Genomic DNA, 15,576 nt, shown 5'->3' on the forward strand with positions numbered 1-15,576 from the left:
TTTCCTACTGTAATGTCTCCATCCTTACTGTTTATTAAAATTTACAAACTTATGCCATACTAACTAAAATGCCCCTACATATTTTTCTTTCAATTCTTTCACTTCAAGAAACTTCCGTGATTTGTTATTGTATCGCTTTCCTGTGGAACACATCTCTTTCCTTTGGTCTTCCATGTCCCTCTTCCTCTTTACTATCTCTTATCTCCTCATCCTTCCTCTCTCTCCTTTATGGCCCAGAACCTTTTGAGATTTACCTTTCAGAAGCCTTAATGAGACAGCACAAACATGACAGGAGGTTCAATGTAATTTCAAGGGATGATGTAAGTTGGAAGAGGGCTCTTTGAAAATATACAAAATAAAATAGCACTGATGTGAAACTTAAAGTCCACACATATGTTCAATATAACAATGATGTTTTGCCATTACTGTTATATATCATCTTCTACTTGATGATCTCAAACTGCTGTACAAAAATTATTGAATTAAGCTTCACAAGATGTTGGATGAGGCAGATAAGTATTTGTATCACAATCAAAGCTGGGGTATGGAAAATAAAATGTTGTTAAGTATAGCATTACCACAAATTTCCCTGTGCTGAAGTAGGATTGTCAGACATTTATACTAGGGTGATTTTCGTAAGACCCGTAAGACCAACATTTCCAAAGTTGGGTTCCTAAAGGAAGATGGGTAAATTCATATTTAGTAGCCTATGTAAAACTGGCCTGATTTTGGAGGTGTTGAGCACTCAGAGTTCCTGCAAACATCAACAGGAACTGTTGGTAATTAACATCTGTGAAAATTGGATGCGTTTTATTTATGTGGCTAAAGTTAAACATCCACATGTATGAATTTTGTCATTGCTGGTTTATCCAAAGTAACAAGGAAAGTCCAGAAGAACATAGAATGCAACCCAGGGCCAGGGCCAGCCCGAGCCCTTTTGGCGCCCTGGGCCCAGGCGTGTGGTGCCACCCCCGGGCGCAGGGCACATGTGTAGGCCCGCCCGTGGGGCGTGGGCTTGCCCACCCCTGGAAGTGCGAGCCTACCCCTGGGGCGCACGGTGCATGCACTGCCCAGCTCAACCCGGCCAGCGTTGCTAGCGCACGCGCCCGCAGTCGTAGGGGCAAGGGCGCTGCTGTCCGGCGCCGCAGGGCCGGCACTGTGGGAGCTGGGCGCGTAGCTCCTGATGGCAGCCCCAAGGGACACCGTGCGCCCCTTACAGCTGCCATCAGGTGCCCCCCGTGGGTTGGAGCCCTGGGCAGCTTCCCAGCTCACCCATGCCTCCATCCAGCCCTGCCCAGGGCTTCTGACACTCAGTCCTGCGCATTCATCATGAGAAACTCTTTCTTCTGTTAATCCATAGCTATACCTCCATCCCAACTTTATCCTAGAATGTCATATCATTTTGTACAGTTTTTGCAAATTATTGCATCCAGTAGTTCAATCTCCCAAAGGAAAAAACGTTACTCACCCTGTGCAGTAACTGAGGTTTTTCAAGATGTGTGTTCCCCTGGATGCCTCACTGTAAGTGGGTGTGGCAGTACCCCGTGCACCTGGGATCAGTGATCTTCAATGGCAGTGCCTATCTGGCCATCGGACCAGTTCCTTCTTTGCCACAAAACTTAACTTTCAGGTCCGAAGCAGAGGGGAGGAGGGCAGGTAGTGGAGTACTATAGGGAAACATCTCAAGGAACCTCAGTTACTGTTCAGGGTTACCCTTTTTTCCTCTGGGAGATTTTGGGACAGCATGTAATGTGGATGTCCTGCTAGAGTACCTATGCTGTGTCATGAGTCATGGCATAGTGATGGCTGAAAGTGTCTATGGATGCCCATGTGATTGCTTTGGAAATGTCAGCAATCAGGATATCATAGAGAAAGGCGATTGAAGAGGTGAGTGAGCTGGTGGAATGTGCTCAAGTTCCTGGGGGAGGTTGTTGATTATGCTGTTGGTAGCACAGGTATTTACACTTTGAGATACACTTGGAAAGGCGTTGCTTAGAATTGGTCATGCCTTTCAATCTTTTAGCCATTGATAGGAATAAGTGTGATAATTGTCTGGAAGGTTTAGTTCTATCCAGATTGAAAGATAATGCTTGTCTGACATCATGGGTGTTTAATGCCACTTCCTATTGGTTGTTATTTGGCTTTGGAAAGAAGCAGGTAGGTGGATAGGTTGGTTGAGATGGAAAGGAGGAAGGTACCATAGGTAAAAATGTAGGCTATGGATATAACATGACCTTTTCTTCATGCAAAGTCATTTACTGGGGTATGCCATGAGTGCTCCAATTTCACCAGTTCATTGGGCCGAGACAATAGCAACAGGAAATTCTGTTTTCATGTATAATGCATATCAGAGCCCACTGGCTTTGATTCAAAAGGTGGTTTAATAAGAAAACATGGAATGAAGCTAGGGTCCTATGCTGGAGTGGGATCCTGTATATGAAAGTAAAGATTTTAGAGACCTTTCAGGAATCTTTTCATGAACTGGTGGGTGAACACAGAGTAGATGTCTATCACAGGGTGAAAGACCATGATCGCTGCCAAGTTCCCAGAGCCAGTGGATAACTCATATCTTTTAAGTTGTACAATATAGTCCAGAAGAAGTGGTAATGGAATGCTCATTGCCTTGACATGATTGGCGGTGCATCAGAATTGGAATGTAGTCCATTTGTGCAGATTCATGCATCTAGTTATATCACATTTGCTATTCAAGAGTATTCATTTAACTGCTTCTGAACAGGTCATCTCTGGGTCCCAGAGCCATGAAGAACCATTTGTCCAGGTAGGGTAGCTATAACTTTGGATGGAGGATTCAACCCACATCCTGTGAAAGCAGTCATGGAGTCAGTCGCAGAGTGATCCAGTGCTAGCCCTGTCTAGACATGCCCCCCACTAGGAACAGTCACTATGGCACTAGCACTGGGGCAGGAGACCAGGGAAGCATCCTGTGGCACTGGTAGGAGAGTGACATGTCATGTGACTGAACTGATGGACACCAAGCTGGGTTTGGGAATTTCCGCCTCTGATTCGAGAGCTCCAGACGCAGGTTCAGAGGTCCTGGGTGGTAAGGCCCAGTCAGGCCCACCTGTGGCTATGCCCCGGCAGATATTAATTCAAATGAAGCACTGCTGCCACATATATCTGTATCTATACCTGTGTGGTAGAGGAGGCATAAACCACTACAGACACAATGACACAGGGTGGGAGCAAATAAGTTTGAGATTGAAAACCTGGTCTAAAGAACCATTCAAGATAAAGCTATTCTAAAGAACCATTCAAAGTAGAGTGGTCCATTAACACCTCTACAAAAGTACACAAAGAGTAAGCTACAGGGTTACAGATTGTTGTAATAAGCTATAAAAAAGCTTTGAAAGGTCCCTTATAATATGTGCTAGCTACTTATGCTAAACAGTCTGTTCCATCTAGCATTTAGCTGTGACACTCAAATCTCTCTCGCTGACCTGAGGAAGAGCTCCATGTGGCTTGAAAGCTTGTCTCTTTCTCTCTCGCCTCCCCCCCCCCCCCCAACAGAATTTTGTCCAATAAAAGATATTGCTTCACCTACCTTGTCTCTCTGATATCCTGGGACCAACATGGCTAAATCTACACTGTATACAACATAGGATGAGATGTTACTAGCATCGAAAATTGAATTGAGAACTTATTCACTCTGATGCTTGGTCCACTAGTCATGCTGGCTCTCAGCAAGAGAGCTGTAGGCACATGAATAAAGACTGAGGGGAAGTAAGAGAGATGAGATAGAGAAGAGGGAAAGAGCAGGGATTGGCTGATTTACCTTTGATGTCATAACCTCAGAGGAAGCATGTCAGAATCCCATAACTGAACAAAGACCCGTGCCGAGCATAGCTGAGGAGGAGGAGGAGGAGGAATGGGGTGAAGGACAAGGGAGAGCTTTGCCTCTGAGATCATAATCCAACAATAAGCTTTTCATAGGTCTATAAGAGAGGGAAGGAAGAAAAATGGAAGCAGGAGCAATCTGAATGGGGAAAGGAGGTGTTCAGTCCATCAGCAGGATACTCACCTAGGGTATGTCTACACTACCCCGCTAGTTCGAACTAGTGGGGTAATGTATGCATACCGCACTTGCTAATGAAGCCCGGGATTTGAATTTCCCGGGCTTCATTAGCATAAGCGGGGAGCCGCCATTTTTAAATCCCCGCTGCTTCGAACCCCGTGTAGCGCGGCTACACGGGGCTCGAACTAGGTAGTTCGGACTAGGGTCCTATTCCGAACTACCGTTACTCCTCGTGAAACGAGGAGTACCGGTAGTTCGGAATAGGCACCCTAGTCCGAACTACCTAGTTCGAGCCCCGTGTAGCCGCGCTACACGGGGTTCGAAGCAGCGGGGATTTAAAAATGGCGGCTCCCCGCTTATGCTAATGAAGCCCGGGAAATTCAAATCCCGGGCTTCATTAGCAAGTGCGGTATGCATACATTACCCTCCTAGTTCGAACTAGGAGGGTAGTGTAGACATACCCCTAGGGATCAAGGAGTCTGTGCCTAATCTCACCTTGAATTTGGAATGCCCTTGTAAAACAACAAAGGAAGGGGAAAACCTATTCAGCTTAAAAATATCAGGCTTCAGGAGAGTGAGGATCAGAGCAGGAGAGCGGACAGACTCAGTAGCCCCAGGCCCCTGGAAAAGGCGGGGGATGGAGGGGAGAGAGGGGTAGGTCTGTTGCTCCTGGAAGAAGTGGGACCTTAGGCAGAGGAGTGGAGCTGGGCAGCCAGCCCTCAGCATTGCCCAGAAAGCATTGTCCGGAGCTCCAGCAGTGATTTAAAGGGCTGGGAGCTGCAGGAGCTCCAGGCCTTTTTGAATCAGTGGGCTCCGGTCAGTCGCCTCTCCACCCCTCTGTTGGTGGGCCTGGATCCAGGGTATCCTGCAATTCATTGTCTGGTCTCTCTTTAGCCACATACATAGATGAGGAAAGAGTAGGCAGAATCTTACCTTTTTTTACTATAAATTTACTTTCTAATTATGCCAACAGAAGCAGAATAAGTGTGGAAAATAGGGATGTTATATTTCAGTTAACTGACTCGTCGATTTACCTCATAAATTCTTATTGGTTACTTGACTATTCTATAGTCCCCGGGGGTGGGGCCGGCGGCCCACTCCCGAGGAGTCCCCTGCACTCTGTGCTGCTGTCTCTGTATCAGAGGCAGCAGTGTGGGGTGCCAGGAGGGAGCTGGACCACGAGGGGAGCCAATTTAAAAACCTGCTCTCCTCGCAGACCAGCTGCCTGTCGTCCCGATACAGAGGAAGCAGCTCAGGGTGGCAGCAGCCCCTTTCTGGGATGTGTGTGTGTGGTCTGAGCTCCTGGACTCAGCGTGAGCCAGAACTGATCCAGGCTGCTTGCCTGCCTGGCTCTTAATACACTTCAAATGCAGAACCGAAGGAGGGGTAGGTCCCAGATCTGGCACAAGACGGTACTGAGCTGGGCTGTTGGCCAGCCTGCTAAAAAATTTACTGGCAAGGGATGGGAAAATGTGTGTAGTCTATAGCATTAACCTATAAGCTTTTGCTAATCAGTTAATGGACTATTACATCCCTAGTGGAAAATACTTTTATATTGAGTATCTAAAAAATAGTTCAAGATGTTGACTTTTTTAACTTTATGATGACTAGTCCATTTAGTTTGTTACAATGAGGGTTTTATTTGATAGTGTGAATAATTTAAAATAACCATTAGAAAGAGCTCAGAGGATATGTCTACACTGCAAAGTTAATTTGAAATAACAGCCGTTATTTCGAATTAACTTTAATAGCATCTATACATGCAAACTGCTATTTCAAAATTAATTCGAATTTGGTAAACCTCATTCTATGAGGAGTAATACCAAAGTCGAAATAGCTATTTTGAATTAAGTGCTGTGTAGACACTTTAATTCAAAATAGGTGGCCTCCAGTCCTTCCCAGGGAGCCCTGGTGGCCACTTTGGGTACAACCAAGAAAACTTACTCTCCTCTTCCCAAGCCATGGAGCCATTAAAGGGGTAGACCCTGGCCACAGTGCCTGTGCCAGCTCCAAGCCTGCCAGTCCAGAGCCAACAGTCACTGCCCCTGACCCAGCGGTCCCAAAACATAAGCCAGCAAGCCACTGGCAACCAGACCCTCCACTGCTCCCCAGGAGCAGTCTGCGAGCTCCCAGGAGCCTACAGGGGCTGGAGAAGACAGGCACATTCCTGGTCCAGGGTAGAGATCATGGACCATATTCAGGTTTGGGGGAGGAGCCCCCAATGTCCATGATCTCTGCACTAGATAGAGGAATGTGGCCGTCTATGGCAGGATAGCTTCCAGCCTGGCTACCAAAGGCCACATGCGAACCCAGGAGCAGGTTTGCATGAAAATCAAGTTGGTCTGGCAAGACTCCCAACCCTGGGCCCTGAGCTTTCCCTTCCCCTCCTTCCCCTTGCTTCCCCCTTCCAGCTCCCTCCTCCCAGGTTTCTCCCTCCCCTCTTCCACCCTCTCTTTTCCCCCTCCCACCTCCTTTTCCCAGTCTCCCCAGAGGTTCATCTGCCCCCCCCCCCCCAGTTTTGTTCAATAAACCCAGTTTCTATTTTTGAATGTACGTGTCTTTTGTTTAACATCACGAAGAAGGGCTAGGGAGGGGTAAGTGGAAGGACGTGAGGGAGGAATGGGGCACAAGCCCCTGGTGGGGAGGACTGGGGTGGCTCTGAGGGCTCTGAGGGGTGGACACTCTCCCTCAGGGCCTCCTGGATCCTGACAGCCCCCCCCCCACCGATGGGCTCCCCCGGATGGCAGCCTGCAGCAAGTGCAGCCGGGCTGATGGCAATGACCCCACGAGATGCACTGGCGTGTCCAGGGGCAGCTCTGGCTCCATGTGGCCAAGTGCTGTGTTGTCCCTAGTGCGGGCACTCAGGGCACTCCAAGACAGGACTGCTTTGCTGTCCCTCATCGAGGTAGACAAGCAAGTGGGGAACCCTGAGAACTGTCTGTCCAGGGTGAGGGTAGGGTCCCTTTAAGCACGGAGCTCAGTTAACCTCAGGCAGCAACCCCACACACTCAGTCCTAACCTGATGCTCTGCCAGCACTGGTTGCAACCAGCCTTAACTTCGGTTCAGGGTCCAAGCGCTATTTCAAAATAGCAAAACGCTATTTCGAAATATGTTTTGTGTGTTGATGCGTTAATTCGAATTAGCTTAATTCAAATTAACTATTTCGAATTAAATTAACTCATATTAACGCTGTAGTGTAGACGTACCCAGAGTGACTTGTCAGCTACATACATAAATGTAGATTGATAACCAAGATGGAGGGCTTGTTTTTGTTGGTAGGAATAGTCTGAAGATTTAAGCATGCCAGAGCAGCCAGAGAGTTTGGACTGCAAGAATTCCCAAGCAACACAGAGCAGGGGACTATTACAACCCTTCAGAGGCAGCAAGGAATATCTTATTGGCCATGGATAAATCAAAACTGTACTTGGGCTACTTTCCAGCTTCAGTAAAATATGGGCCAGTGAGACCAGCTTGTTTGATGAATGATTAGATTATGCCTTTACATTTTGCCAGGATTTACTTGTGGTTACTTTGCTAACTGCTGTATTTTTATTTATGTTTCTCTATTGGGAACATTGATAATTCAGAACAAAAAGCTACAAGCAAATTCATGTGAAGCCCATTAGTCCTGCTACTCTAAAATCTCATTTAGCCATCCTTGGAGAATGAGTACATCAAGAAAGTCAGATATCTTTTCACAGCAAGATTTAAAATTCAAACTAAAACAAAATAATAGATTATGTATAATAAATTAGGGGATCTAATTCATCTATTTTTCTTATGGTATTATGAAACAATCTTTTATTTCAGTACATTCAGCATTTGTGTTTTAGCAAAAAGGAAAAAGAAAATAACTACTTTCTGCTGTGTCCTCCCTTATAGATTGCTGCCAATTTTGATTCCCTCTATAATAGTCAAGCCTTTGCACACCTATTCTTTATTGTTTTCCTACAGATCTATAGTTACATTTGAATGAGCACACATTTTAAGGTTTTATCAAGTATATTTTTTCTTTATAGCTTACCAATTTTACCACCTGAAACTTTTCTGGTAAGATTCCAGCAATCTAAGTATGATTTCAATATAATAAATGCTATTGGTATAATATATTTTTTTAATATAAAAGATCGCTCACCGCATGTGGGATCATCAAATTAGGAGAAGAGTTCAAATGGTCATTCTTTAATAAAATATTGACTTCAGTATAGCTTATGACTTCTCCCCTGGCCTGATGCATGAGCTATGAAATTAGTTTATATTGATGACCCAGGTAAAGCCCACAACGTATTGGCTTTTTGGTCTCAGATCTATCCAATTTAATTAATTTATAATTCTAAAGTGTCAACCACAGTAGTAGTGTCTGGGCCCTGTACATGGATTAGTTTAAAATAAACTGGGCAAAATGATAGTTCTGCACCCTACTCTTGGTTAGTTGTGAGCTGCTTGCTTTGAGTGTGATCAAGTTTATCTAACATTCCATTGCTTCAGAAATGCTGTGATGAGAGGGTAATTTTTGTAGTATCAACTGAGAATATTTCATAACTCTTCCTGAACTCTCTTTAGACAAGGCGTTTCACAGCTTTGGGTCTGCTGTTGAGAACACTCTATTACAGACTCCTTCTAATAAGTGCTTGGATTTTGTTATACATAGGCCTTGTCAGGGGTGGCCCTAGACTAGCTGCCAGCAACTGGCGCCCTAGGCAAACCATGCAATCGGCGACATCCGTTCCCCCCCCAAACCCCAAGGGCAGATATAGGCTGAGGTTTTTGGTAAACTGGGAAACATTTTGCCCCTATTTTCCATTTAATGTTTTTTAAGCATATTTATTTAAACAGGCATAATTATTCGGTTTGTCCGTCCAACCAATGTTTCTGAGATCAGATTAAAATAGAGACAAGAAATTTTCAGAATAGATTTGTACACGACAGGTAGACAATATTTCAGTATGATTTCAAATAAAAATGCATTACAAATGTTAATTATAATGTTTATTATTACAAATCCAAAATAATCCATTACGCTATTCTGCTTTAACTGCCATTACTACCACATCGCTGGAGAGAGGGGGGCTGGGGATAGAGTTCTGTGGCTGGGGAGAGGAGCATGGGGAGATGGGAGAGGGAACAGGATGCCAGTGGGGGGGGAGAGTCCCCTGAACCCATCTTCTCCCAGGATTCCCCCCCCCCCCACAGAGGGAGGCCAGCGCGCACCTCTCCCAGGGCCAACACCCCCCCCCCCGAAGGTGCAGGGAACCCCCGTGTGCGCCTCTCCTGGGGCCAACACCCCCCCTTCCCGTGGCATGGGGAAACCCCCCCACACCGCTTCTCCCGGGGCTGACCCCCCCTCCCGCGGCGCAGGGGAAGCTGGCACGTGCTTCCCTGAGGCCAACTCCTCGCGCTCCTCCTCCAGGGCTGACTCACCCCTCCTGCAGTGCAGGGAAGTCGCCGCACTCCTCCTCCGGGGCCGACGCCAGGCATTACGAGAAGGGGAAGGGGACGTGGCAAAGAATTTGGCACCCCATTTAACTTGGCACCCTAGGTGGCTGCCAAGTTTGCCTATAGGCACGGGCCACCCCTGGGCCGTGTTTTCATTGAGGATTTAATGCAGGCTCTTATACAGATGTTGCCCCTCAACTGCTTGGCAGAAATGTGAGGGTAGGTGGCCTGCCCTACCGGCTAAAGTTCAAGAACTGCTAATATGTGAGCTGGTAACCTGCCCACTTTGAAGTGAGGACACAGATTAAACCACTTCAATCTGATAGTCCCTCAGTACCTTCTCACAGTATCGCCCATGTGACCTGAAGTACAGACAAGTTCTCTCACAGCTTTCTGGAAACTAATAATAAATAAATCAAACTTAAAAATGTTGTAAAGTTCCTTAACTAAAAGTTAGTGAAGGGCTGTTAAAACGTGCAATTTAGATAACTTTTAAAATAAAGCTGATTAATTCACCATTTAAAAAAAAAGCCAGTTAATAACATGGAAGGTAAAGAAACCTAAAATTCATTTTTGCAGAAAGTCTCGCTCTATGTACTTCTGCTGACATTCTTTTTAGTTTGTCTCATTTTCTTGAGTCGTCCAGTGAGGGGAAACACTTGGAAGTGTAGTGGTGAAAATAATAGGCTAAAGTCCTCCTGTTGGCACGGAGACAGGTATAAAATGAATCCATTGCAGTGAAAAATTTGTCAAAAAAAGTGTACTTTCAGCATACTTTGGTGGGTGGCCTTGCTAAGACTTGTAATCTGTTGTCTTCCATATTGCATCACCATTTTCAGAGACATTATTTAGTCCATGTACTTGGCTTTTACTTCTACCATTTTTGTTTCAGTGGCAATCTAAAGCACAAATAATCTGTGACTGGAAGTTCTGAGTAATTTTATAACTCACCATGCTCACTACACACCTAAGGGGCCATCATTCATGTTGCTGTTGTCAAAACAGAGCAGATTTACTCTCAATCGTTCATGTTTGGTAGAGGATAACTGCTGCTTCCTTGGGGATTTTTTTTTTTTTTTGTTCTTTTGAAAATTCCTAGCTTCCAAATTATGTTCATTGACAGGCTTCCCAATAGCTGGGGACAGTTGCTTTGGAGCCTAGTGATTCAAAAGGTCCTGGGGCTCCCAGGCTGTGTCTATACTTCAGAGTTTTTCTGGGATATCAGAGGTATCCAGGAAAAATGCTGCCACATCAAGGGAACATGTCTACTTTTTCAGAACAGTTTCTGAAAAAGCGGGCGCGTTCTTTCGGCATCCCTGTATTCCTCTTGCTGAGAGGAATAAGGGATGTTCCAAAAGAGGAGAGTTTTCTAAAATTTTACCCTGTGTAGATGGGCCAAATTTCGGAAAAGCCTCTTCCGAAAAAAAAGCAGAAAAAGGTATGCAAATTTTGGGGGAGGGGTCTCCACGCTCTAGCCAAAAGTGGTGAGTCACCTCAGAAGAAGGCAATGCACAGCAGGGCCAACAGACTTGTGTATGCGTAGGAAAGATTGAGGGGCCTGGCTCCACACTCATGGAAGAGGCAGGGCCTTGGGCAGAAGGGACAGGACTGGGGGCAACCAACCCTTAATGCCTCCCAGACCATGTTCCGCTGGCCCCCTGCACCTTCCAGCCATCCCTGAAAGCCACCTGGAGCGTGCTGCATGGTGCGACAGTGGCAATTTGCATATCTTTTTCCAGCGAAAACTGCAGTCTAGACGTAGCCCCAGCTGCCACCACTGCTACTACAGACACAGCAGCAGCTGAACCTCTGGGCCCTTTAAATTGCCACTGTCGCACCATGCAGCACGCTCCAGGTGGCTTTCAGGGATGGCTGGAAGGTGCAGGGGGCCAGCGGAACACGGTCAGGGAGGCACTAAGGGTTGGTTGCCCCCAGTCCTGTCCCTTCTGCCCAGGGCCCTGCCCCTTCCATGCGTGTGGAGCCAGGCCCCTCCATCTTTCCTAGGCATACGCCAGTCTGTTGGCCCTGCTCTGCATTGCTTTCTTCTGAGGTGACTCACCACTTTACTTTTGGCTAAAGCGTGGAGACCCCTCCCCCAAAATTCTTGGCGTAGTGTAAAATATTGTTTTGCAGAGACTACCCTACCACATTTCTTAGTTATTAATTGTATTATACCACATACTACACAGGATGCACTGCTAGGTGTAGTAAGCTAGAATTCATCACCCTGGTTACTGCTAAATGATATCTGTCCGTGGGACTTATCCCTGGTAAAGCCTTGCAACCTCACCCAATGGGACTCAAGTATCTGCGTCTGATCAGCTCAGATCTGAAAACAGCCCTGTACTCTCAGACTTGCGTTGGGTCATCGCTGAACACCTCCTCCTACCCACAGGGTTGGTGTAGGCAGTGGCAGCTTCGTGCTTTGCTCCTGTCAGCTGCGGCTGCAACCTCACTAAGCCATGTGTGCCAGCAAGTCTTAGTGCCTCTTACTCGACAGTGTACAGAGCTCAGGAAGGTTGTGGTGCCCAGAGGGAGCTGGCCAAGTGGAGGTGACTGAAGACAGATCCCAGGCATGGGGCGTGAGAACAGCAAATCCTCATCAGGACAAAGCCCCTCGGATAAGGTGGGGACAGCACTGACAGAAGTTGTAGGGAGAAGTGTTGGAGTCAGATCAGTTTTAAAAATGACTGGACACTCTCTGGTCAGGTTGTGCTCCAGAGAGGTCCAGATGAGGTCTTCTCTAATTCCTGGTACACCTGAAAATATTTCTGAAACCCTTTAGAATGAAATAAACCACATCAGTGTGTCAGGCATTTTCAAAACCATTTCCACGAAACAGTGGAGGAGAACATGCTTCACTCTCCCTTTCAGACTTCCCATTACACAAACGCCCTCTCCTGGTTATGATTTGTTTTAAATGGACAAGCAAATGAATAGATTCTCCAGGCCCTCTTGTCTCCTGTGTGTGATTATAGAATCATAGAAACTGGAAGGGACCTCAAGAGATCATCAAGTCCGGGCCCCTGAGAAGGGTTGGGGAGATGTCAGAAATTAAGAGGTGGGAATTTTTGTGGAAGTGTTCTATTAAAATGCTGATACAGTTGAACCTCTCTTGTCCAGGATTCCCTGGTCCAGCAACATCCGTGGTCTGGCAGGAGCAAAAATGTTGTTAGACAAGAGAGTTCCGGCTGCAGAGGTTGAGAGCATCTGGGAGTAGAGCTGGTCTGGTTGGTGGTAGCCTGCAGGGGCAGTGCCCCTGGGGGTAGAGAGCCCTGGGAGCCGCTGTTGTCACGTGCACGGGGCCGGGGTCTCGGAAATCCTGGGAGCAGTTATGGGCCGAGGAACTCCAGAAGCAGCTGCTGCTGCTGCACCAAGGGCTGGGGGCGGGGAACCCTGGGAGCAGTTGCTGCTCCATGTGGGGTTGGGAGCAGAGCATTGGGAGTGGGCCGGAGGAGATCAGGCCTGCAGGTTCTCCCAGGGCAGCAGCCAGGAGGGGAGCCCTAGGAAAGCCTGGAAGCCTGACCTCCCCTGGTCTGGCATAGTCCCTTGTTTGGGACCACTCCAGTCCCGAGGGTGCCAGATCTGGAAGGTTCAAACTGTAGTTTGTCAATGTATTACTATGTGAGCCAATGGCTGTGATGGTCTATGTTATGTAAACTGAATGTCAGTTTTATAGCAAACTGAAGTTTACATTACCACCCTTGTAGCTAGCTGAAACTGGACAAGGATTAAATGGAGTTGAAGACTAAATTATTGTCTCATCACATACATAGTATCTGTCAGAACTGAGGCACGATGATGCATTCCTCCCTCCCAGGAAAATGTTTTCTGGTAAATGTAATTTTTATCTTTCACAGGAGCACAGAACTGTTTTTCAAAAGCAAGAGCAGTTACACAGAACCAACTCATCTTCAGTACCTGAACATCAGTTTGCTCAATTCAGCTTTCTACCCGTGTTTTACTTTGTAAAAACCGGATAAGATGGTTCCACCCAGTAATAAAGCCAGAGACTAAAGAGACGGAATGATCGAAAAGTGTGGAGAGACACCATCTAGTGGTATAATGTTTAATACACATGTTCTTCAAAGAATATAGTAGTCAGTGAACTGCACTTCATATTGATTGAATAAAAGACGAGCGGGATGGCTCCATACGTTTGGTTTTACAAGGAAGGGTGGCATAGAGGCGTAGAGTATGCTCCTTTCCTAATTGGGATGATCAGGTTTTTGGAACCTATGTACCTGATAACTTACTCCTAGCATATTAACTTTCCTGGGTACTCATAAATGGATCTAAACATGATTATACTATTACAAAGCAATTTTTAAAACCAGCTGGAGAGAGAAGCTGCGGAACTTGCTTTCATTTGCAAATTTGACACCTTTAATTATGGTTTGAACAAAGACTTGAACTGGATAGACTGCTACATTCAACACCCTAAAGACATCAAAAATGAAGTATCGGACACTTAGGCCCACTCTATTAGCCTCATTTAGCATGGAAACTATAACCAACACACATTTTTTTCTTCTTTTTCTTCCCCATCCCCTCTTTTTCGGCTATTTATTTGTACCCCTGGACTCTTTGCTTCATACTTCTGAAGAAGTGGGTTGTGCCCACAAAGGCTCATGATACCATCTACATGTTTTGTTAGTCTCTAAGGTGCTGCAGGACCAATTGTTATTTTTAAGTTTTTTCAATTACAGACTAACACGGCTACTTGTCTGAGACTTATGAAACGTAGTCAAATGCAGCCATGTATGCTGCAATTTCCATGCCTGGTTGTCTGCTTCATGCTGATTGATTTAAAAAAAAGTTCAGTCAAGCCCATTTCACAGTTCAGACATTCCTGTGAATGAGTCTAGGGAAAAAATCTTTTGCCTGTGCTAAAAAATTCCAGACACTTTTTTATTTTATTTTAATTTCATTTCATTTTGAAAAGCTCTAAAAGGCTTTGCTTTAGAGAAGGGACTTGGATTTTGGCAGGGAGGTGACCTTTTTGTCAGAGATGTTCCTTTTGCCATTCATGTGAAAATGCACCTAAATCTGGCCAAGTTATAAGCCTTTGAAAAATAACAGTTTGCACACGTTCCTTAGAGCCTCACAGCTGGAATCTCCAAAGACTCCATCTCTATTATCAGGGCTGAACAAGACTTTTCCCTGAAGTTACACTTCCCTAAGCATTGGTGTGGACAGTGCTATGTTTGCAGGTGAGGTGGCTTTATTTAATTTATGTGTCACCTTTCACAGAGGTGGCTTTATTGTACCAGCTCTCTCCCATCAGTGGACACACGGTGCATCTGTAATGCTTCGCATGCAGACTAGCCCTTAAATATCATTCATAGAGAGACTGGTTTATGGTACTCTTTTTGCTCACTATAGCAATTTAGACATGCTGCCTGGTACTAACCTGTCTTTTCAACCTAAAAGTAGCCATTTACATGTAATTTTCCTTTACTTAATTGCTGAAAGAGAAAAGCATTCCCAGTTAGATTATATAATCAGGATGCATTATCCTTATAAATCTCTTTAAAGCACAGTAGTAACTTGCTTGCAGTCTTTAGTCTCTTAATTCCATTGCTTTCTGCTTTCCCTTGCAACTGATTCCCACTGTAAAATAGTAGAAGGAGCTTTCTTCTGAAGAATTCTACACGAAAGCAAACAATTATTAAACAGAATAATCATTCTGGAAAAGTAATAGATGTTGACTCAGGGGGGGTACGTCTACACTACAGCGCTAGTTCGAACTAACTTAGTTCGAATTAGTTAATTCGAACTAAGCTAGTTCGAACTAGCGCATCTAGAACTAAAAACTAGTTCGAACTAGCGTTTTGCTAGTTCGAACTAGCGCGTCCACACTGATTGGACGCAGGGGGGCATTTAAGGGCAGCTGAAACCGGTTCTGGCAGGGCATCAGGTCAGCAGTTGCTTTGTGTGGCTGCTGTCTGAGGCTATCTGAGGCTCGTGCTTAAAGGGACCCCCCCTGGACAGCCGGTTCTCAGCTTTTCCTGCTTGCTTGCCAACCTCGCCGAGGGACAGCAAAGCGTCGGTCTCTGTGCCCGTCTGTGTCGGTGCTTCCCTTCGGGGGGGCCGCCGCAGGTGG

The 15,576-nt window shown here is 45.9% G+C and overlaps 1 protein-coding gene across 1 annotated transcript in view; it reads right to left on the reverse strand.

Annotated features, from left to right (window-relative positions):
- The window catches only part of CUL1 (cullin 1), a 94,389-nt gene extending 90,676 nt beyond the window's left edge, over positions 1–3,713 (reverse strand). Inside the window, exon 1 of the mRNA XM_075921712.2 lies at positions 3,563–3,713. The gene's annotated coding sequence lies outside the window, so the exon portion shown is untranslated. The remainder of the gene's footprint in view (positions 1–3,562) is intronic.
- Positions 3,714–15,576: the final 11,863 nt, after the last annotated feature.

Source organism: Pelodiscus sinensis, chromosome 2 (genome assembly GCF_052426305.1).
Source record: "Pelodiscus sinensis isolate ZL-2025 chromosome 2, ASM5242630v1, whole genome shotgun sequence".
NCBI classification, from domain to species: Eukaryota; Metazoa; Chordata; order Testudines; family Trionychidae; genus Pelodiscus; species Pelodiscus sinensis.